General features: G+C 49.5%; 1 pseudogene; it reads right to left on the bottom strand.

Moving 5' to 3' along the window:
• Nucleotides 1-23,375, bottom strand: part of LOC142295458 (transient receptor potential cation channel subfamily V member 6-like) — a 157,447-nt pseudogene that overhangs the window by 88,071 nt on the left and 46,001 nt on the right.

The following is a 23,375-nucleotide window of genomic DNA, read 5'->3' as shown; positions in this document are numbered from 1 at the left end:
TGCAAGAAGAGCAAATACTCACCCTGCACACTTCTGGTTCTGTCATTTCACCGAGCTCTGACCTGCTCTGCAGGTAACTTTCTGTCTATATGTACGACTGTGCAGAACAGTATATACTATGCAGCATGTCTATCAATTTGCATTTGTGGATAAAGTATTGTACTTTCTTTCTGCTAACCAGTATAGCACATTACTTGTACTGTACCCCCCGCACACCAACAATTCTATTGTAAGCTAAAGTGCAGTTTAATTTGATATTTGATGTATGTGTTTTTTACTGTATTGTATAGTGTTTTGTATTAGTGTACTGTAATAATTTTATATGAATACAGGTCATTATTTTGTATTACTGTAATAAGTTTCTATAAATACAGTAAATATTTGGGGGTTGTGGAACGAATTGTCTGCGTTTCAATTATTTCCTATGGGAAAATTTGCTTTGATACAAGAGTAACTTGGTTTAAGAGCTCACTCCCGGAACCACTTATGCTCGTAATTCAAGGTCCCACTGTGTGTATTATATATATATATATATATATATATATATATATATATATATATATTTATTAGCTCAATGCTTAAAGAGGTATGATAGGTTGGGTTTTATCAATCCTGATGGGGGCTCATCCAGCCGGCGGGGCACAACAGTAGAAGAAGAAACCAGAAGAGTTCCAGCACATTCATTCATTCATTCATTCATTCAGGTGACAAAAAAATATTTTCTTCAAAGAAATGATCTTTTATTTGGACATCATTAACAGAAAAAAAAAAACAAATCCATGGAAAAATTAAAATAGCATGATGCGTTTTGAGCAAGATTGCTCAAACTAAATGGCATAAACTGAATGGTGTCATATTTAAATGATATTAGACCAATCACAAGCGTATAGAGATACAGCCAATAGGAACAGCAGGACACAAGTGAAAACATAAACTGATCATTACAAAATATGAAAAAAATATATATACATATATACAAAATGGTACATTTGAATACAAATTAGTAAACATAATAATGATCATTCTTTGAGTTTGTCCCATACGGATGTTTGCTATTTAGATTTATGATTCAATATGCTTCATGACAATGGAGGTTTTATTGACAATTTCCCCATCATTTTGGATATTTATCTTTTTTCCAGGGTAAAAAATGTGAGATTTAATATTTGTGAAAACAGACAAATATATTAAAAAAAAAGTATTTAGAGACTATTTTAGCAATGTCATTATATTGCATACTAAAAGACGTGGAAATAGTTATACCAAATGAGGATTGATTATTCTTTTTCTTACTTTGAAATTGATCTTTGTATAAATATTTTTCTCGGGGTGGCTTGCTAACTGTCCAATGCTGCATTAATGAGGGATTTAATATATCCTCTTCCTAACAGTCTATTAAGTATGACTGTGCTTACTTTAAAAAAGATATCCTAGTACAAGCAAATATTCATTGCTCTTACTAGTTCCCCATAGGGGATAGACTTGATTACATGTCATGGATGGCAGATATTGGATAATAATAAGGTATTGCCTTCTACCTCTTTTCTATATAACAATCTGTGTACGTTGCCCGTAAGGGGATCACCCTGCAGCCATAGATCTAGAAACGGTATACATTAACCAGCAACCCCAGAAATATATTCCACTTGGAGATAATTGTCATTCATATTTTGAATGAAAAGTGGTATGGCAGATATGTTGCTGCGCCACAAAAAGAGTAGGTCGTCAACATATCTGCTAAACCAAAGTATATTTTCATTAAAAGTGTTAACATGCAAAAAATCAAGAGAGATAATAACAGTGGCTATTCAGGAGCTGCCAAACATATTTTGTTTGTTTTCACAAGGGGGATATATCAAATGTAAACATTTTTGTCCTGTAAACAGTTACATTTCCAAAAACAGGGGGCAATTGGAAAAAAAACATCCTCATTCGTGAAGCATTTTGGATCTTAAACCTAAATACCAAATTATCCATATGGGATGAACTCAAAGAATGATCTTTTTATGATTACTAATTTGTATTTAAATGTACCATTTTTTATATATGTATACGAGGGGCTGCTGATAAGTCTTTGGCTTTGTGATCTTGTTTTGTTTCTATGGTAACGAATGTTACATCACATGAAAGCCTTATGTGTCTAATATATGTTTTCAAAAGTTTCTGCCTGTTGTTTATGGCAACAGTGTTCTACGCACGTGGGAATACAAAATGTCGAAGTCTAATGCGATATTCACTGCAACTGAGAGCAGAGGAGAGATAAAAATCGTGTTTCTGCAAGGAAAGTCCATGAAGGATATTGATGGTGATATCTCGCAGACATTGGGGGATCAATGCCCTTCATATTCCATAATTAAGAACTGGGTTGCCAAACTTAAAACGGGCCACTTCAGCACCAATGATGAGGAACGTCCTGGATGACTGAGAGTGGTTGTTCCAGAGATCGTCGATGCTGTGCACAACCTCACACTGGAGAATCAACGAATTTCAACTAAAGCAATAGCAGACATCATGGGGATTTCCCGTGAACGTGTTTGTGTCATTATCCATGAAAATTTGGACATGAGGAAGCGATCTGCAAAGTAGGTCGCCAAATGTCCGAAGGAATCTTATTCCTGCAAGACAATGCCTCCGCTCACACTGCAAAGGCGACCATGGCAAAACTGTGAGAGCTGGGCTTCCAGCTGGTTGACCACCCACCTTATTCACCAGATCTAATAAGAGCAGTCTTGCTTGAATTATACTATTCAAGGTTATTAGTGCATGGCATGAAGTGGTGGATAGCATTTTCATATACTTGCAAACACTTGTGATAGAGCTCTAGTGGAAAAAATGTTTATCACATGGAGTACATCTTTGTTGTAGTAAAACATTACAGTATTAATACAATAGAGCCACTGATACCAATTATTGGATACCAATGTCACGTATGCTGGAGACAAGACATCCCCACTCTGACCTCAATCACCGGGAGCAGCGGTGGAGACATCATCACTCTAGCCTCAATCAACGAGAGCAGCAGTGGAAACAGCACCATTATAGCCTCAATCTCTGGGAGCAGAGTTGGAGACATCCCCACTATAGCCTCAATCACTGAGAGCAGAGGTTGAGAAATTATCACTTTAGCCTCAATCAATGGGAGCAGCGGTGGAGACATCACCACTCTAGCTTCAATCTGCAGGAGCAACGATGGAGACATCATCAGTCTAGCCTCAATCACTGAAAGCAGTGATGGAGACATCATCACACTAACCTTAATCATGGGGAGCAATGATGGAGTCATCACCACTCTAGCCTTAAGGCCCAGTCACACACAACGACTTACCAGCGATCCCGAAAACAATGCGACCTGATAGGGATTGCAGGTAAGTCGCTGGGAGGTCGCTGGTGAGATGTCACACAGTCAGATCTTACCAGCGATGCAGGAACAATACAGGTCACAGTAGCGACCTGTATAACGATCTCAGCAGTCACTGTGACTCTGTCACACAGTGTCAAACACAGCGATGTGCCCTGCCCAGCAGGACATCACCTTTGAAGAAAATGGCCTGGACCATTCTGCAACGACTAGCGATCTCACAGCAGGGGCCTGATCACTGGTTGATGTCACACATAACGAGATCGCTAACGGGATCGCTGTTGCGTCACCAAAACCGTGACTCAGCAGCGATCTCGCTAGCGACCTCGTTATGTGTGACGGTACCTTTAGTCAGCAGGAGCAACAGTATAGATATCACCACTCTAGCCTAAATCAACAGGAGCAGTTGTGGAGACATGATCACTCTAGCCTCAGTCACCAAGAAGAGCGGTATAGAAATCCCTACTCTAGCTTCAAGAACCGGGAGCAGTGGTGGAAACATCACTGGAGCAGGGAAGGGTGATTAGGTTCAACAACCACAAACCTATGGGCTGAGGAAAATTGAGAGGGGGAAAATCCCTTTAATATGAAAGCTAATATGATACACCTACAGCATTTAGAACAATTCATGTTAGATAGCCAAGAAGGTGATGTAGAGTAAAAGATAATGCAAACATACAATAAGATAGTTTTCAGTAATAGAGTAGGTTTTATTCACACACCTTTGTACATGTCAGACATCATGGGCTCATTAATTATCTATGGTACACAATCTAATATGACTTTCACCATTTCCTTTTGTCCATGCAATATGGCAGAATGTAAGATTGTCTCTCCCAGGTTGCCTACAATACAAATTAACTTGAGACAGGGAAGAAAGAATCACCTTAACATAAAGTCATTACACAATGATTGTCTTGAAATCTAATATGCAAACCTCTTTGCGCTTTCACATTTTCTAAATAGCGGTGGTGTACTAGATCGTAACTCAGATTAATATGTAGACAATTTAGTGGTCAACACCAAAATCTGATCTAAATATTGATGAAAATCGGTTCGTTTTTGGCATAGAAGAAAACTCCCTGTCTGAATAGTCCCTTAAAGTTGTTGTCCACTACTTAAACAACCCCTTCTCATTCCCCATTTTCACCCCCATAAAAATAACAAAGCCTATACTCTTCTCCAGGGCTGGCACAGTTCCATCAGTGTCGGAACTGATATTCCCAGGGTCCACGTGACATTGTTATGACACGCAAGCCCCAAGAACAATCAGTGCCAACTTCCATTTAAGTAATTAACAGGAAGTGAGCACTGCAGCTGCCACTCACTTCATGTTAATTACTGAATTACTGTACATAACCATACAAGGTGGGGAGAAGAAAGCCGGCGCTGATTGTCTGTTTGCGGTGCTCGCGTGTCATAACAATGTCACTTGGGCCCTGGGAACATGAGTTCCAACATTGTTGGAACCCCGCCAGTACAGAGGTGAGTATAGACTTTGTCATTTTTATGGGCCGCACATGGGGAATGAGAAGGGGTTGTACAAGTAGTGGACAACCCATTTAAACAGCCCATTTTTCCATTTATAAGCATCTTCTTCAATGGTGATATTTTATAATGATGCCAATATATATCACACCACCTATCTACCCACACAGGAATTCAAATGTTTTACTTATATAACCTTGAACAGTTTGTTATTTATCAAACCAATCCCTATCTGCTTCCTTGGGCCACTGGATACTGGGAACACCACACCAGACCTATAGTTTTGGAGAGTCCCTAGTCCAGTAATGTAGGCATTACAATGTAATCCTCATCAGAATTGAGTACATCTATGCTCGCCAATTTTTACAATTCCTACAACATCAACACCTGGTTGTTCACTTGTAGCCGAATATATCCCATCCTTTGCTAAGTGCCATTGAAACAAGAAATTTATTTTTTATTTATTGGGTTTTTTTCATATAGCGCTATCATTTTCCACTGTGCTTGATTTACAATGTCATCACTGTCCCCATTAGAGCTCACTATTAGAGATTAGTAGACCTGAAGTTTAAAGTTCGGTGTTCGTACAGAACACAGACTTTACCAAAAAATCAGCATTCGTGTTCAGAGTTTGGGCGCTTTGCATATGTAAACCACTCAAGCGAGCATCTCTGTGCTTGGGCATGCTCGGTGCTCAGCACAGTGCGAGCTGCTTGCAGTGTTTCAATGCCTTACACTGGGGGTAACAACAGCGTTATCGGATGTAGTGTGTACAAAAAGAACCTAGAAAATCCCGCCCTCTGTCCTCCAGAAATGTTCGGTTTATGGCTGGCTTTATGTGAGCGAAGAGCTAAACTGCCCTATCAGTGACTTCCAAAGAGGTTCAAGTCCAGAACAGAACTTTATCTAAATTCCGATTGAACCAGCAGAACCTTAACTTCCACTGGTCTGCTCATCTCTACTCACAATACTCACTATTAGGATAACTGGAGTGTAGGAGGAAACTTATGCAACATGGGACGAAGGCAAAGGCAGCACAGTAGCCTGGCAACACTGGGGTCCTGGGTTCAAGTCTCACCTAGGAAAACATCTGCAAGGAGTTTGTACGTTCCTCCAATGTTTACATAAGTTCCCTCTGGGTTAGGCTACTTTCACACTTGTGTGGTGCCCTGGACTAGCCAGGTCGTCACAGATAACACACAAACACCCCCACCCCCATTAGACAGGGACACCAGCCAAACACAAAATCCTTGTTGCCTCCCTCCAGTGTCTGATGTTCACACCAGGTGGGGCGGAGCCAAGCAGTTGGCCCCACCCACCGAGGAGTTCACAGGCCTGGAGGCGGGAAAAGTGTCAGAGTAGTTTTTGGAGTTTAGTCCAGGAGGTGGAAGTGAGAGGAGTAAACACTGGAGTGTCTGGGTTTGTGGCCCAGGCACTGACAGCAAGGTTGGTAGACGGTGGTGGCCGTCTGCAGGAGTGGTGAAGCAACGCGTAACCGTAGGACTGGGGTCGGGCGTTGGCCCACCGGTACCGACCGGGGAGCGAAGTGAAGCCAGCACACACAGGCAGGGCCATCGGACCCCGACCAGGCTTGGAGCCGCCGACAATAGTCAAATCCGAATGTGACCGGAACCCCAGGGGTTTCCTAAAAGCAAAAGTCCCGATTAAAGGCAACCGCCCCCACCGTGAGGGTATACAGCTACCGCCTAAGGCTAGAAACCAAAGGGCCAGCGCCTGCGGGCAAACGGGCTCTTCCGGTGCCCATACACCAGGGAGCGGACTACCGTTGGGGATCCATAGTAGTCAAACGAGAACATCAAGGTGCAGGGAAAGACAGCCGCCATCACCTATCCGGGGAGAGACTTGGCAGCCGGCTGCGGGACCCGTCCATCCAGCCGTTTGGTTTACCGAGGACTTTGTACATTCCTTACTAAGTGAGTACACCCAAGCCATCCGGCACCGCGCCGCGCTGTCCCTGCAACCCTGCACCTCACCAACCCTGCCTCCCCGTCACCCCTGGGCCCACCGACCCCTACCCACAGAGGGGGAAAACACCAGCTGCTCCCTACCATCGCTCCCGGGATCCCCGTCACCAGCAGCGGTGGTGCCCATCTTCACCACGACCCGTGGGTGGCGTCACGGACTAAATCCCCCAAACCAACCACCCTTTTCACTCACGGGCGAGGAGCGCCGCTCGAGTCCCCGGATCCGGCCCACCGCTCGAGCCACCAAGCAGCAGCAGCCACAGCAACGCCGGACCCGAGCGTTAGCGAGAGCGCAGCAGCAATGGCGTCCTCCCCGCCCATGACACATCCGTTGTATTGCGTTGTGTGATGGATGCAACGGATGCATTGTATATAATGGCACAACGAATGCAACGGATCGTACAAAACAACGGAAAGCTTTTTTTTTTTTTTCTTCTTTACAGTTTACAGTTGCCGGGCGGTCAGCTGAGAGCTCTCAATAGCCGGCGGCCAGGCGCTCAGCTGAGAGCTCTCAATAGCCGGCGGCCGGGCGCTCAGCTGAGAGCTCTCAATAGTCGGCGGCCGGGCGCTCAGCTGAGAGCTCTCAATAGCCGGCAGCCGGGCGCTCAGTTGAGAGCTCTCACATGCCGGCGGCCGGGCGCTCAGCTGAGCGCTCTCACATGCCGGCGGTCGAACGCTCAGCTGAGCGCTCTCACATGCCGACGGCCGGGGCGCTCAGCTGAGAGCCCTCACATGCCGGTGGCCGGGCATTCAGCTGAGCGCTCTCACATGCCGGCGGCCGGGCGCTCAGCTGAGAGCTCTCACATGCCGGCGGACGGGCGCTCAGCTGAACGTTCGGCCACCGAGAAACAAAATAAAGTTTCTGTGATTTAAAAAAAAAAAAATGAGCATGCGCAGTGAAAAATAAAGGTTTCCGCCTCTCAAAAAAACATTACATGCTGCGTTCCTTCCGCCCGACGCAGCATCAAAATAACGACACTGCGTCGTCCAGCGGATGCAACGCTGACACTTGTGTTACAGTGCGTCGTCCATACAAGTCTATGGAGAATAGCGCAGTGCGTTAACGGACTGCGCTATTCTCCATAGTGACGGACTGCGCTGAACGCGAGTGTGAAAGTGCCCTTATCTGGCTTCCTCCCACACTCCAAGGATATACTGATAGGGAATTTAGATTGTGAGGACAGAGATGATAATGTCTGTAAAGTGCTGTGGTATTAATGGCACTATATAGGAGAGTAAAATAAATCAATAAATAAAAACATACAAATTCCATGCAGTTGTTTTTGGTGGGATTTGAACTCAGGAGTCAAGTGCTGCCCCTAATCAACTTTATCCATTTTACCCATGGTTTCAATGTAATGGTTGATAAGTGTACTGTGCATTTGTTCAATGGCTTCAAGCTAACTATCCCTCTCCATGGAAAAGTTTACAAAGTACTCCATTTCTGGCTGGAGCAATTCTGGTTTGGAATAATGGATAGAGATGAGCAAACCTGAACATTAAAGTTTGATTTTCATACCGAACACAGACTTTACAAAAAAAACAAAACAGTGTTTGAGTTCAAAGTTCAGGTGCTTTATGTATACAAACCACTTGAGTGAGCCTTGGTGTGCTTGGGTACGCTCGGTGCTCTGCCCAGTGTGAGCCACTTGCAGTGGTTGAATGGTTCACACTGGGGGCAAAATCACAGTTAGATGACGTAATCTGCACAAAAAAAAAATTGGTGGCTGTATGTGGGTGGAGAGCCAAACTGCCAATGAGTAACTTCCAATGAGGTTCGGGTCAAGTTCGGTTCCAGAACAGTACCTGAATTTCCATGGGTCCGCTCATTTCTAATAATTAAAGATGGTTGAACCCGAGGTTCGGTGTTTGTACCAAACACTTACTTTAAAAAACAAACAGAGATTGGGTGCTTTACGTATCCAAACCACTCATGCCAGAATCAGTATGCTCGGTGCTCAGCCCATTGTGAACCGCTTGCAGTGTTTGAACAGCTCTCACTGGGGGTAACAACAGGATGATCGGATGTAGTGTGCACAAAAAAGAAAAATGGAAAACCCTACCCACCCGCCACCAGATGTGATCTGTTTATGGCTGGTTACATCTGAGTAGAGAGTCGAACTGCCCAATTAGTGACTTCCATTGGGAGTCAGTTCAATTCCGGGACGAAAACCAAACTTTATCTAAAGTCCAGCTGAACCCGCAGAACCGAACTTCCATGAATCCACTCACCTCTACTAATAATGGATGATTTTGCTGCATGTTATCTTGTTATTTGGTTTTCAATAAAGAAAGGAAGGATAAACAGAGTTAAATGTTACTTGTGGCCTAGACGCTGCTCACTTGTGTGGTCTAGGCATCACCACCATGTTCTTGTTGCTGAGGACCAACTTATTTACCACTATTTACAGCAGAAGTAAATCTCATTCTGACCTGAAAAGTAACTCTATAGACCTTTTGTGTGGGCAATGAATAGATGTCATGGACAGGACTCTTTCTGTTGCCAGGCATCTTTCTGCAGGTATCGAAAGCTAGACTTAATCTCTGTTTTATTCATTAGAACACTGCGATATTATGAGCTAATTCCCAGAGAATACTTATGACAAGAAAAACACAACAACAAGCTTATTTCTAAACTAATCTCCATTGCTCCTGTTACCTGATGTATACCTAGTCATGCTAGTGCAGGTTATTGAAGGCTGGGAAATGGTCTTATAAAGTACTAGCATCTGGAAAATGAAAGCCATGAAATAAGAACTTGCATGATTGGTTTTAGAATAACATTGAGGTGCCCTGGATTGTTTATAGTTCCCAAAAGTTGGTAATAGGTAAGAAATGATTACACTATATCACTCTCTTGTGTATTTCCTTTATCTTGTCCATTTTCACTCTAGGATGTATGTAATGCTAGAATTACTTTCACCCAAGGACAGAAGTTACATTTATGATTTACAGTTCAGCACCTAAATATCCTCATTGGTATCTCCAGAACACATGTTCTGGTTTCTTTCCTCCTATCTACTCAACACCTGTTGTAAGGAAACAGGAGTACGGGTGGGTTCTGGCTATAAGAAGTCTCCACTGTATTCAGTTCAGTGAAAGTATCCCTGAAGCTGGCTATATACATAAGAGACACCGATTATTTGGCCAGGAGCCATCTAGGTTGGTTCTCCTATACGAAGAAGCGCTAGTTTGGCCGAGAGCTCCTACGTTCTTTATGAGAAAGGCACATCCAGACATGGCTAGCAATAGCTTATCTCTGGGAGAATAAGCAGTCAACAGTCTGAAATAGGATATGCCCGATCTCCCCAGACAATCAGTTGTCTGAGTCTCCCATACACATTAGAACATCGGCTGAACCAGTTGACCATGGCCGGCTTGGACAACATGAGTCTAATGTGTTTGGGGACCTTTAGATTCTGCAGCATTCAGACTGTTCTCCAGGTATAGAACATTCACGTACATCAGATTTCATATTGCACAGCAGGGTCCAGGAAAAAGAAGAGGAGGCTATATTACAATCCCTTAGTGAAAGTGTAGAAAAGAGTGGATTATCGCATTGTAGATGACCAGAAAATGCTGTAATCCATGGTAGTAAGAATTAACAGGGTGACAGTGACTACAAGCAGAGATCCTGGACACTACAAATAATAATATAAAAAGCACACTGGAAAATGGAAAAATGGAAATCATTTTAACATGAAAAGAATAACATTTTTGGGAAAACCTGAATACACTTAGCATATTGTAATGGGGGTTTTATGTTTATATTGTATAGTTGTACCACTTGCAATTTTTTTTATCTCACATGTGTATTTGAAAATGCAGGTAAAATAACTAACCAGGTATTTATATACCGTGCCTGCAATTTTACAGCTTTATACACCACTGGAGACAAAACAGTATGTTCTATGTCAAGGCTTACCGTAGACTAAAGACCTCAAGGAATATGTAGCCTTAGTTCGTTTTTTCATGCATTATGCTTTATTCTGTATGTACGGAGCCATGAAGAAATAAATGGTTTTAGCCATATTGAATACAGTCATTGAATTTTTATTGAAGTGAGTGGTGTGCTGGTTGACTTTGTGGAATATACTGATGATTTGGAGTGATATTGTCATGAGCCTGACAGGTGAGCTGATCGACTTCCAGTATAATCTGTATGAATATGTATCAGAACATTGGAAAAGGAAATACAAAATGCTAAAAACGTGCACCGCTACATCATTGTGAATCCATCAGAACAAGAATGGGGTAGGAGAATAAGCTATTCAAGTATTCAGCCTAAAGTGTCCTTGTAGTTTCAGGTACCTTATCAGAATAAGCAACAGCATGGAGGATAATACAGTGGGGCACTGAGCAGTGTACCTGTGAAGTCAGATCTGGTGTGAGATAAACACTTACAAGAAAGCAGCAATACAGGTCTTTGTGTGTCTGTGTAATGGAAACTATATCTAGGTATACAATAGATAGAAAGTTATTGTAACGCCTGGTCCCACCAGACCCCGGGGGGGGGGGGGGGCGCTGTCCCTCACATCTGCCCAGTCCCAGCAGGGCTCTCACATGCACTCCTGGTCCCAGTCCCAGGCAGCGAAGGCCTTCCTCTCACCGGTCCCATGGCTCTGCAGACGCTGCTCCTACTCCCAGGCCTGCTGCAGCCTCTTCCTGTCTCCCGTCCTCACACAGAATTGCAGTAAGTGACTCTAGGCTGCGCGCGAGGCCACGCTCCCTTTCTTAAAGTGGTATGCCCCATTTTCTGGAAGTGACCTCAGAGGTCACCTGTTATCTAATAGGTATTTAGGTTCACCTCCCCCGGCAGCAGGCGCCCAAGCAACGCTTCTACTTGAGCTCTGCTAGTGTTCAGGCCCCTTTGTACTTCTGTTACCTATTTGTTATCTGCCCGTTACTAATACTCTATCTCACCGTAGTGCCGTCTGTACCTTCCGGCCATACCCGCAGTGGACGTCACCAGCCATACCCGCAGTGGACGTCACCGGCCATACCCGCAGTGGACATCACCGGCCATACCCGCAGTGAACATCTCCGGTACCACACACGTGTTCTGCCTGCTGCAGACATCGTGCCCGAGCTACGCCTGGTCGTACAGAGACTCCTACCACCGGTTCCTGGCTGCCGTGCATTTAGGACTTCTGGGGAGGCGCCGCACAATCCCTGTACAGGGGTTCGCTGTTGGTCGCCTTCTCAGGGGAGTCCGGTGCACGGTCCAGTGGGTCCACCTCCGGACACTCGACGCTCCCCGGTGAGCGTAACAGTTTGCTCGGGCCATGGACTCCGCCGGAATCAAGACTAATCCCCTGACCAACTTGCAACAGGAGCTCTCACACCAACGTGAGACCCAAGCAAGATTAGTGGCTCACATGAAGTCCGTGGAATCCCGTCTGGCATCCATGCAAACCTCCGGATCCTCTGACGCTTCCCAACTAGTGGAATTACAGAAGGAGCTTTCCCGCCAGCATGAGGCCCAGAGACGCATGGCCGTTGACATGGCATCTGTGGATTCCCGTCTATACGCCCTGCAGAACCCGGCCTCCTCAACAACCACCGACACTACGGGTTTGTCGACATGCATGTCTCCTTCTCGCCTGGCCTCCCCACCCATGTATGGAGGGGATCCCAGTTTGTGTCGCGGCTTCTTAAACCAGTGCTCCCTGCACTTTGAGCTGTCGCCGCTGCAGCGAGCGACTGATCGCTCGAAAATCGCATTTGTCATGTCTCATCTGACTGGTCAGGCTCTGGCTTGGATGAATCCACTCTGGGAGAGGAATGACCCGACCGTTCAAGTCCTGTCCGTCTTTTTAAATACCTTCCGTAAAGTGTTCGAGGAGCCAGGCCGTCTCTCGTCTACTGCCTCTTCGCTCATGAGAATCCGCCAGGGGAATCTCACCGTGGGACAGTATGCAATCGAGTTCCGCACTCTGTCCTACAAACTCAAGTGGAACAATGACGCCTTGGTAGCTGCCTTCTGGGAAGGATTATCTGGAAAAATCAAGGATGAACTGGCCGGCCGGGATGTACCTACCACCCTGGAAGAGCGGATCTCTCTGGCTACCCGTATTGATCTCCGCTTCCAAGAGCGTGCCAGAGAAGTCACCTGGGCGAGAAGAACCCCGCGCCTTGCGCCCGTCTTCCAACTGCCGATGTTACCTCCCTCCACCAGGCCTACTGCTCTGCACGAGCCCATGGAGGTTGATCGCGTCACTGAGTCCAGACTGCGGCAGAGGAAACGGAGAATGGCAGGAGAGTGCTTCTACTGTGGAAGTGCCAAACATCTGATTCAGGACTGTCCAGTAAAGCTGGGAAACTACAGAGCCTAGGGTCCATCGGAGAGGCCACCCTAGGTCACACCAAGTCCTCTCCTTTTCTCCATGTACCCGTATCCCTGTCCTGCGGTTCCATCCGGTTGTCAGAGCATGCGTTCCTGGATTCCGGCTCTGCTGGGAACTTTATCCAGCAGTCTGTGGTGGACCTACACCAGATTCCCGTCCGATGTCTTGCTACCCCCATCAGTCTTTCTTCCGTGGATGGAAAACCGCTTTCCGAACCCATCCGGTACATCACGGAGAACTGTACAATGCAAGTGGGGTTGCTGCACTCTGAGACAATCGCCTTCCACGTACTCCTTGGCATGACGCATGCCCTACTACTGGGAATACCCTGGCTTCGGTCACACAAGCCAGTGCTGGACTGGGATTCCGGAGACATCCTGTAATGGGGTGCTTCTTGCCACACTAACTGCCTGAAACCAGTGCATCCTCCGCACCCACCAGTCGAACTGGTCAGCCTTCCCGGGTTACCTCCCGCCTATTGGTCCTTTGCCGATGTCTTTGACAAGAAGGAGGCTGAGACGTTGTCGCCACACAGACCCTACGATTGTCCCATTGACCTGCTCCCCGGGACAGCCCCTCCTCGTGGCCGCATCTACCCACTGTCGCGAGAAGAGACCCAAACCATGTCTGAATACATAAAAGAGAATTTAGCACGAGGCTTCATCCGAAAATCCTCCTCTCCCGCCGGAGCGGGCTTCTTCTTTGTGGGAAAAAAGGATGGGGGTCTACGGCCTTGCATTGACTACCGCGAATTGAATAAGATCACGGTAAAAAACAGGTACCCGCTACCCCTTATACCGGAACTGTTTGACCGCTTTCGAGGTGCCAAGATCTTTTCCAAGTTAGATCTATGGGGTGCGTACAATCTGGTCCACATTCGATCGGGAGACGAATGGAAGACCGTGTTCAACACTCGTGACGGGCACTACGAATACCGAGTGATGCCCTTCGGGCTCAGTAACGTTCCGGCGGTCTTCCAAGAGTTCGTGAACGACGTCTTCCGTGATCTTCTGTACACCTGTGTAGTCGTGTACTTGGACGACATCCTTATCTTCTCTCCAGACTTGCATACCCATCGAAGACATGTCCGTCTTGTCCTGCGGAGATTGAGGGAGAGTCGTCTTTACGCCAAACTTGAGAAATGGCTGTTTGAGCAGACCTCGCTACCCTTCCTTGGCCACATAGTCTCTGACACCGGTCTGAAGATGGATCCAGATAAGTTGTCAGCAGTACTGAAGTGGCCCCGTCCGGAAGGGTTGAAAGCTATCCAGCGATTCCTGGGATTCGCCAACTATTACCGGCTGTTCATCCCACATTTCTCGTCCCTGGTACGCCCCATATCCTCTCTCATTCGCAAAGGGGAGAACCCAAAGAAGTGGACCCTGGAAGCTGAAGACTCCTTCCTGTTCCTTAAACGAGCCTTCGCTTCTGCTCCAGCCTTACACAGACCTGACACTGACAAGCCGTTTATCCTTGAGGTAGACGCCTCCTCATCCGGAGCCGGTGCAGTCCTTACACAGAAAACGGCCGAGGGTAAGACAGTAACCTGTGGCTTCTTTTCTAAGGTTTTCTCCCCAGCAGAACGAAACTACTCCATTGGAGACTGTGAGTTGCTGGCAATCAAGTTGGCCCCGGAGGAATGGCGATATCTGCTGGAGGGGTCATTGCATACAGTTACCATCTATACCGACCACAAGAACCTGGCATATCTCCAGACAGCCCAAAGGCTAAACCCCCGACAGGCCCGATGGTCATTGTTCTTCGCCCGCTTTGATTTTGTTCTGCACTTTCGTCCAGCCGAGAAGAATCTGAAGGCCGATGCGCTGTCTCGATCATTTCTGTTAGTGGATCAGGAGGATGAACCCCGGCACATCATTGAATCTTCCAAGCTAATGGCGGCACCGATTGACATGCTCCACCTTCCTCCCGGTAAAACGTTTGTTGCTGAGGCCGATAGGGAACGTGTACTCCGGTGGGGACACTCTTCCCAAATAGCAGGTCATGTGGGTCAAAAGAAATCTCTGCAATTGATATCCCAGTATTACTGGTGGCCAGGGCTACGTCAAGACGTCCAGGACTTTGTTTCATCCTGTTCCTCCTGTGCCCGGAACAAGGTCCCGAAGACTCTTCCAGCAGGCCCTTTGCTTCCTTTACCCGTACCATCCGCTCCATGGCAACATATCGGCATGGATTTCATCACAGACCTGCCAAAAATCGTCTGGCTGCACAGTCATCTGGGTGGTGGTGGACCGGTTCTCCAAGATGGCCCACTTCACACCACTCACCGGGCTACCGTCCGCTCCGGTTCTTGCTGAACTATTCATTCAACACATCTTCCGGCTTCATGGCTTGCCTCTCCATATCGTATCCGACAGAGGGGTCCAGTTCACCGCTCGGTTTTGGAGAGCAGTCTGCAAGATGATGGATGTGGAATTGGACTTTTCTTCTGCCTACCACCCTCAGTCCAATGGGCAAGTGGAGCGCATTAACCAAGTCTTGACTAACTATCTCCGCCACTTCGTGGATGAACACCACAGCAAGTGGGTCAAACTGCTTCCATGGGCCGAGTTCTCCTACAACAATCATGAAAGTGAGTCCTCTGCTAAATCCCCGTTCCAGGTGGTGTATGGACAGCGACCCAAAGTGCCGTGCCCTGTGACATGTTCTTCAGGCAACCCTGCAGCTAATGACCTCATGAGGTCCTTCTCCGCCGTCTGGGCTGAGACCAAGTCGACTCTGGAACGGTCCTCTGTCCGCATGAAGAAACACGCTGACAAGAACCGTCTGGATGTTCCTTTCTTTCAAACCGGAGATAAAGTCTGGCTCTCGTCTAAGTATGTCCGCCTGAAACAGCCGTCTTACAAGCTGGGTCCCCGCTTCATTGGTCCCTTCGAAGTGCTCCGACGGATCAATGAGGTGTCTTACAAGTTGAAGCTGCCGTCTACACTTCGCATCCCGAACTCCTTCCATTTGTCCCTCCTCAAGCCAGTGGTCCTGAGCCGTTTCCACAGTGATCCTGGGGCTTTGCCTCCGCCTGTTGGTGATGATGACGTCTATGAGGTAAAAGCCATCCTTGCGGCTAAGGAGGTCCGAGGTAAAACCTACTATCTGGTAGACTGGAAGGGGTTTGGTCCTGAGGAGAGGACGTGGGTACCTGCGGAGGACGTGGATGCTCCTCGTCTCCTACGGAGCTTTCTGAGAAGGAGGGGGCTTCAGGGGGGGGGGGTACTGTAATGCCTGGTCCCACCAGACCCAGGGGGGGCGCTGTCCCTCACATCTGCCCAGTCCCAGCATGGCTCTCACGTGCACTCCTGGTCCCAGTCCCAGGCAGCGAATGCCTTCCTCTTACCTGTCCCATGGCTCTGCAGATGCTGCTCCTATTTCCAGACCTGCTGCAGCCTCTTCCTGTCTCCCGTCCTCACACAGAATTGCAGTAAGTGACTCTAGGCTGCGCGCGAGGCCACTCCCCCTTTCTTAAAGTGGTATGCCCCGTTTTCTGGAAGTGACCTCAGAGGTCACCTGTTACCTAATAGGTATTTAGGTTCACCTTCCCCGGCAGCAGGCGCCCGAGCAACGCTTCTACTTAAGCTCTGCTAGTGTTCAGGCACCTTTGTACTTCTGTAAACTGTTTGTTATCTGCCAATTACTAATACTCTATCTCACAGTAGTGCCGTCTGTACCTTCCGACCATACCCGCAGTGGGCGTCACCGGCCATACCCGCAGTTGACGTCACTGGACATACCCGCTGTGAACATCTCCGGTACCACACCCATGTTCTGCCTGCTGCAGACGTCGTACCCGAGCTACGCCTGGTCGTACAGAGACTCCCACCACCGGTTCCTGGCTGCCATGCATTTAGGCCTTCTGGGGAGGCACCGCACAATCCCTGTACAGGGGTTCGCTGTTGGTCGCCTTCTCAGGGGAGTCCGGTGCACGGTCCAGTGGGTCCACCTCCGGACGCTCACCGCTCCCGGTGAGCGTAACAGTTATTATACAGCTCCATCAACAAAAAATGTTAAAAAGTTATTTTTCTCAGAAAATGATGACAAAAAAGATCATGTCTTTTTATAAAGCAACTAAAGTTATGAAAAAAAAATATATAAGTTTCATTTTTGTCAGGATTGTTCTGATATGAAAAACTTTCCAGGTTACTTTTACTGCGCAATAAAAATGAAACCCGAAAAACAATTGGGGCTTTTTCACCAGGTTAAATCCCTTTTTGTTCTCATTTTTTTGTATATGATATGGTGAAGAGAATGGTGTCATTCAAAGCTATATCTCATTTAAGTCCTCATACGGCTATGTTGACAGAACAATAATAAGGTTATGACTCCTAAAAGAAGAGGAAAAAAACGAAACACCAAAATGAAAAATTGGCTACATTTATATTTGTGTGGGGTTTTTGGATGCAACACCAGTGGTGCTAATGTGCCGCCCCCGTGTCAGCAGCCGAGCTGCTCAGATCCGGATCCGCGGTAGCTCGCGGGGCGTCCAGACCTGGGGGGGTCTCGCGGCCATTCGAATGAAGGGGGGTATTTACAGGGGGTTATATTCAGAGTTTGTGATGCCACCTGTGGTGTGTGGTAAGGTGGAGTTGTGTCGCCCTGGGCAAGCCAGGGGACACAGGTCACAACACCACCACACCCCACACTCCAGGTAGGCACATCAATGCTAACCAGAAATCCTTGTTGCCTTTCTCCAGAGGCTGATGATTCACACCAGGGGGTGGGCCAGGTGGTTGGCTCCGCCCACCAAGGAGGTCACAGCTCTGGAGGCGGAAAAACCAGGCAGTCCAGTGAGGGACATGGAGGAGTGAAGTTGAGATAGCTCAGGGAGGAGCAGGAGTGAGGAGCTAAGTGAGAGAGCAAACAAGAAGTGAAAGTAGAGAAAGTGGTAAAGGAGGAAAGCAAGTGAAGTGGCAGTAGAGAAAGAAAGCCTGGATTGCCCAGCTTTGTGTAGGGCCAGATCAGCAAGGTCAGCGACGGCGGTGACTGTCTGGAGGGGGACCGTTTGGAAGTTCCTGGAAGGACCCCGTTGGCTGTGTGCCCGGTGGTCTGGAGCAGTGTTCCGAAGGACAGTCAGCACCAGGGCAGGGGCCTCTCGGACCCCGGCAAGGCTAGGAGTCGCCAAATTTGCCGAATCCGTCAGTGAAGGGGACGTAGATCCCCCAACAACCAAGTCCCGATTGAAGGCAACAGCTCAACCATTACAAGAGAGACACCGCCACCGCCACGGCACCAGTTTCTCAGGGCCAGCGCCTGCGGGCAAAGTGTAGAGCTCCTCCGGCCCAGATTGCAGTCGGGGAGCGGGTAACCGGAGGGAATCCACCGCTACCACAAGTCAAACATAGGTGCAAGGAAGAGGGACATCACCGTCACCTACCGGGAGTGCAGGTGCAGCCGTCTGTGGGACCGTCCTACCAGCCGTTTGGTTTACCGTACAAACTGTGTCCATGTCTCAGGCTGAGTGAGTACCACAGTGCCGCAAGGCACAGCGCTGCCCCCCGCGTCCCTGCGCCCGCCAGGCCCCGCACCTCCTTCTCCACCACCGGGCCCCGGGATCACCAACCCCTACCCACGGAGGGGCAACACAACACCTGGCTGCTCCGCATCACCATCCCCGGGACCCCCGAATTGAGCAGCGGTGGTGAAATCACCACAACCGTGGGTGGCGTCACGAACTATAACAATCCCCCACACCCAACCACAATCCCCCTTTCACTCACGGGCGAGGAGTGTCGCTCGAGAAACCCCGGGATCCGGCCCACAGCTCGAGCCACCACTGAGCAGCTGCCGGACCTGAGCAGAAGGGGTGAGCGTAGTGTGCCGACACCCTCCTCCCCGCCCGCGACAACTTGGCGTCACGAACAGGATCTTACCGCTCTGCCGTCTGGTAGAGGTGCGCCTTGTTACCGCCGGAGGTATCCGGCAGAAAAATTTCAGAAGCCGCCATCTTTGGCGCGAAGAGTTCCCGCTCGAGCGTCGTCTCGAGCAGTAGAGGCGCGAAGGCCAAAACCCCGCCCCGAGAGAGAAGGGGCCGGAAAGAGCTAAGGGGGACGAAAACAAGATGTCTGCGCCCGACGGAGCCGCTGGAGGAGCGGTGGTCGCAGCCGCAGCGGCACCCGCGGATGGGAATGGGCCTGCCCAAGTCCCGGCTGTACCGGCGGGAGGTGCCGCGGCCCCCGCGCTCGCTCAGGTCATGCCGTTCTCCTTGCCCTATGCGCCCGGAGCTGCCTGGCTACCGCAGTATGATGGGAAACCGGATGCCCTACAGGCCTTCCGGAAAAAGCTTAACCCGTTGCTAGAGCTGTACCCCCTGACTGATAAGCAACGAGCGGCGATAGTGCTAGGCCAGCTAACCGGTGCGGCGGAGCAGGAAGCGGAGACCTGGGCCGAGGGGGACCGGCTCTCTGTAGCCACCATCTTTGAGAAGCTACAGACTGCCTTCGAGACCCGGACTGAAGCTGAGCTGAGGATGCAGTTTTACCAGTGCCGGCAACGAGCCGGGGATAGCATTCGGGACTATGCTCTACGTCTGCAGACCGCCCTCCGCACGCTGAAGCGGGTGAACTCTATTAATGAGGCGGATAGCAACAAGATGTTGGTGGAGCAATTTGCGCAGGGGATGAGGTCCCCTGAGGATCGTAAACAACTCCGGCTGTGGGCCCTGGAACACCCTGATATGGACTTTGCTGTGTTAAAGGAACGGGCTATCAAAGCACTCCAGCCCCCGGCTGCTGAAGTTCTGGAACCCGTCCCGTGGCCCGTCGAGACAGCTCCTGTTGTGGCGGCCTCAGCCAAACCAACCTCTGTAATGCCTGCAGCCCCGAGCAACACAGTCGAAGAGTTGGCAGCCCAGGTCCGTCGCATGGACGGAGACCTTGCCAAAATCCTTGCTGCACTGCAACCTTTGACTAGATCTCAGCCTCCAGCGCAGATACAGCTTGCTGACAGTCCCGAGGATGTTCCCTGGATGCAGCAGAGAAGTGCTAACAACCCGCGGAGCAGACCTCCAATTTGCTACAAGTGCCGTAAGCCGGGCCATTACTACCGACAGTGCCCGTTAAACGAGCAACCCCTGGGGCCCCGGGCCAATCCTCAGGAGTAGAACATCGTGGCCCCCCGGACTGGCGAGACCGATATGTCGGGGCCCGCCCTATCATCCCCGTGGCTGTGGACGGCATACCAGTGATGGCTCTCTTGGACACCGGATCACAGATAACTACTATACCGCACAAGTTGTACCAGCGGTATTGGGCCATAGACAAGCTGGCGCCTCCAGACAATAGTATAACGTTGATAGCCGCTAATGGACTTCCATTGACCCAGGTGGGGTATAAACAAGTGGCTATGACAGTGGGGCAAGCTGAACTACAACACCAGGGTATGATTGTGATCATGAATGAACCCAGTGATCATAACCCGAAGATAGTGCTGGGAACCAATGTGATGGAACACTGCATGGCTGATGTGTTGACCCTATTGCAACAGCTGGCCGCCACAGCGGCGGGGAGCCGGCAGAGGGCTGTGCAGCGTGAAATCCGTGCCCTGATGTACTGCCAGCATGTAAGCTCAACAGGAGGGGAGATTGGTGGAGTGAGAGTGATGGATGTTGCTCCATTGACTGTGCCCCCTAGGAGTGAGATGATGATTTGGTGTAGGGCAGCAGTAGGGCCTCAGGGGCGTGACTACCCCGAGATGATGGAGCCCATGCCTTCCGAGCACTGGCCCACTGTAATGGCCGCCCGAGGGGTGGTGGATGTGAAGAAAGGGAGAGTACCTGTGAGAGTGTTGAACTGTGGGGAGGAAGAAGTCAGGCTTCCCCGGTATGCCACCATTGCCAAGCTGCTTACCCTGGACCCTCACACTATCCATGAAGCCAGTCCATCCACACTCCAAGCTGCCACCAACACTCCCCCACCCCAGGGGGACATAAAAGAGTGGCACCAACAGCTACATGTAGGCACTGATGATACCCCTACACATCACAGGGCAGGGGTACACAGGGTGGTGCAGGAGTACGAACAGGTTTTCAGTAAGCACCCCCTAGACTTCGGGCAGATCAAGGGGGTCCAACACCACATTCCCACAGGTGAACATCCCTCTGTCAAAGAGAGGTACAGACCTATTCCCCCTGCACATTACCAGTGTGCCAAGGATATGTTGAGGAATATGAAGGAGGCGGGGGTTATTCGGGACAGCTGTAGTCCCTGGGCCGCTCCGTTGGTACTGGTTAAGAAGGAGGATGGTACCATGCGGATGTGTGTGGACTACCGGAAGATCAACCAGATAACCCATAAAGATGCCTATCCATTACCGCGTATTGAAGAGTCTTTGGCCGCACTTAGGACTGCAAACTACTTCTCGACCCTTGACCTCACCAGCGGGTACTGGCAAGTGGCCGTGGCTCCAGAGGACCGGGAGAAGACCGCCTTCACCACCCCGATGGGGCTCTGCGAATTCAATAGCATGCCGTTTGGGCTATGCAATGCCCCTGGGACCTTCCAACGGTTGATGGAGTGCTGTCTGGGACATTTAAACTTTGAGACCGTCCTGCTGTATTTGGATGATGTGATTGTTTATTCCCAGACGTATGAAGCCCATCTGGAGCACCTGGCCGAGGTGTTCGCGTCCCTTGCCAAGTACGGGATGAAGTTGAAGCCCTCAAAATGCCACCTGCTGAAACCCAGGGTGCAGTATCTAGGGCATGTGGTGAGTGCGGATGGTGTCGCCCCTGACCCTGAGAAGATCACTGCCATCCAAAGCTGGCCGAGACCAACTACAGTGAGGGAGGTAAGGCAGTTTCTGGGTCTGGTGGGGTACTATCGGCGCTTTATAAAGGGGTACACGAAGATGGCTGCCCCCATGCAAGATCTCCTCGTGGGACAGACCAAAGGTGGTAGACCCATCGGAGCCCCACTGTCGTGGGAGGACAAGCATGAGGAGTCCTTTTGCCAGTTGAAGGCGGCCCTGACCGGAGAAGAGGTCCTGGCGTACCCTGACTATGGGTGCCCGTTCATCCTCCACACGGACGCCAGTAACGTGGGGCTAGGAGCGGTCCTATCCCAGGTCCAGGATGGAAAGGAGAAGGTGATTGCCTACGCCAGCCGAAAACTCCGGCCGACCGAAAGGAACCCTGAGAACTATAGCTCCTTCAAGCTCGAGCTACTGGCGTTGGTGTGGGCTATCACGGAGCGGTTCCGTCACTATTTGGCGGCAGCAAAATTCACCGCATTCACGGACAACAATCCGCTGACTCACCTGAACACGGCCAAGTTGGGCGCGCTGGAGCAGCGGTGGGTAGCCCGGTTAGCCAACTATGATTTCACCATAAAGTACCGAGCTGGTCGTGTCAACATCAATGCAGATGCACTCTCCCGGATGCCCCATTTGTCAGAAGAGGGGTGCGAGGATGACGACCTCAAGGAGATTGAGTTGCCTGCGTTCCACCAGCCGCCTACTGAGAGGGTACAAGTATGTCAGCAACGGGTGGATCTGGACCCGCGGCCCAGTCAAGAGTGGCAGGACGCCCAGGACCAAGCGCCGGCTGTCCGCCTTGTCAAGACCCTGGTGGAACAAGGTGCTATGGGAATAGACCCTGCCGCTCCAGCCGAAGCCCAATGCTTGTGGAAAGAACGGAAACGGCTTTACCTACACCAAGGGAGGCTGTACCGTGAGCTGATCAACCCGAAGACCCATGAGAAAATATGCCAGTTAATCGTTCCTCAAGCTGATGTCGCTACTGTCCTACAGGCATACCATGATGGTGCTGGCCACTTCGGGTGGAAGAAGCTGGAGATGCTGTTGAGGGAGTGGTTCTATTGGAGTGGGATGCGTGAATCGGTGGAAGCCTGGTGCCGAGAGTGCGGTCCTTGTACGCTGAGAAGAAAGGACGAGACTAGCCAGAGGGCACCGTTACACCCCATAGTCACCCATCAGCCGCTGGAGCTGGTCGCCCTAGACCATGTCAAACTCACCCCTAGCCGAAGTGGGTACACCTACGCATTGACTATGGTAGACCACTACTCAAGATTTATGGTGGTAGTCCCCGTTAAGGACCTGACTGGTCGAACCGCTGCTCGAGCGTTCCAGGCCTATTTTTGCCGACCCCATGGGTACCCCGAGAAGGTGCTGACTGACCAAGGCCCGGCTTTTGAAGCAGAAGTGTTTCAAGAATTCTGTCAGTTGTACGGCTGC

The sequence above is a fragment of the Anomaloglossus baeobatrachus genome, chromosome 3, assembly GCF_048569485.1.
Source record: "Anomaloglossus baeobatrachus isolate aAnoBae1 chromosome 3, aAnoBae1.hap1, whole genome shotgun sequence".
Taxonomy (NCBI): Eukaryota; Metazoa; Chordata; class Amphibia; order Anura; family Aromobatidae; genus Anomaloglossus; species Anomaloglossus baeobatrachus.
The sequence above is the reverse complement of the archived record's forward strand: the minus strand, read 5'-3'. Positions and strand labels throughout refer to the sequence as shown.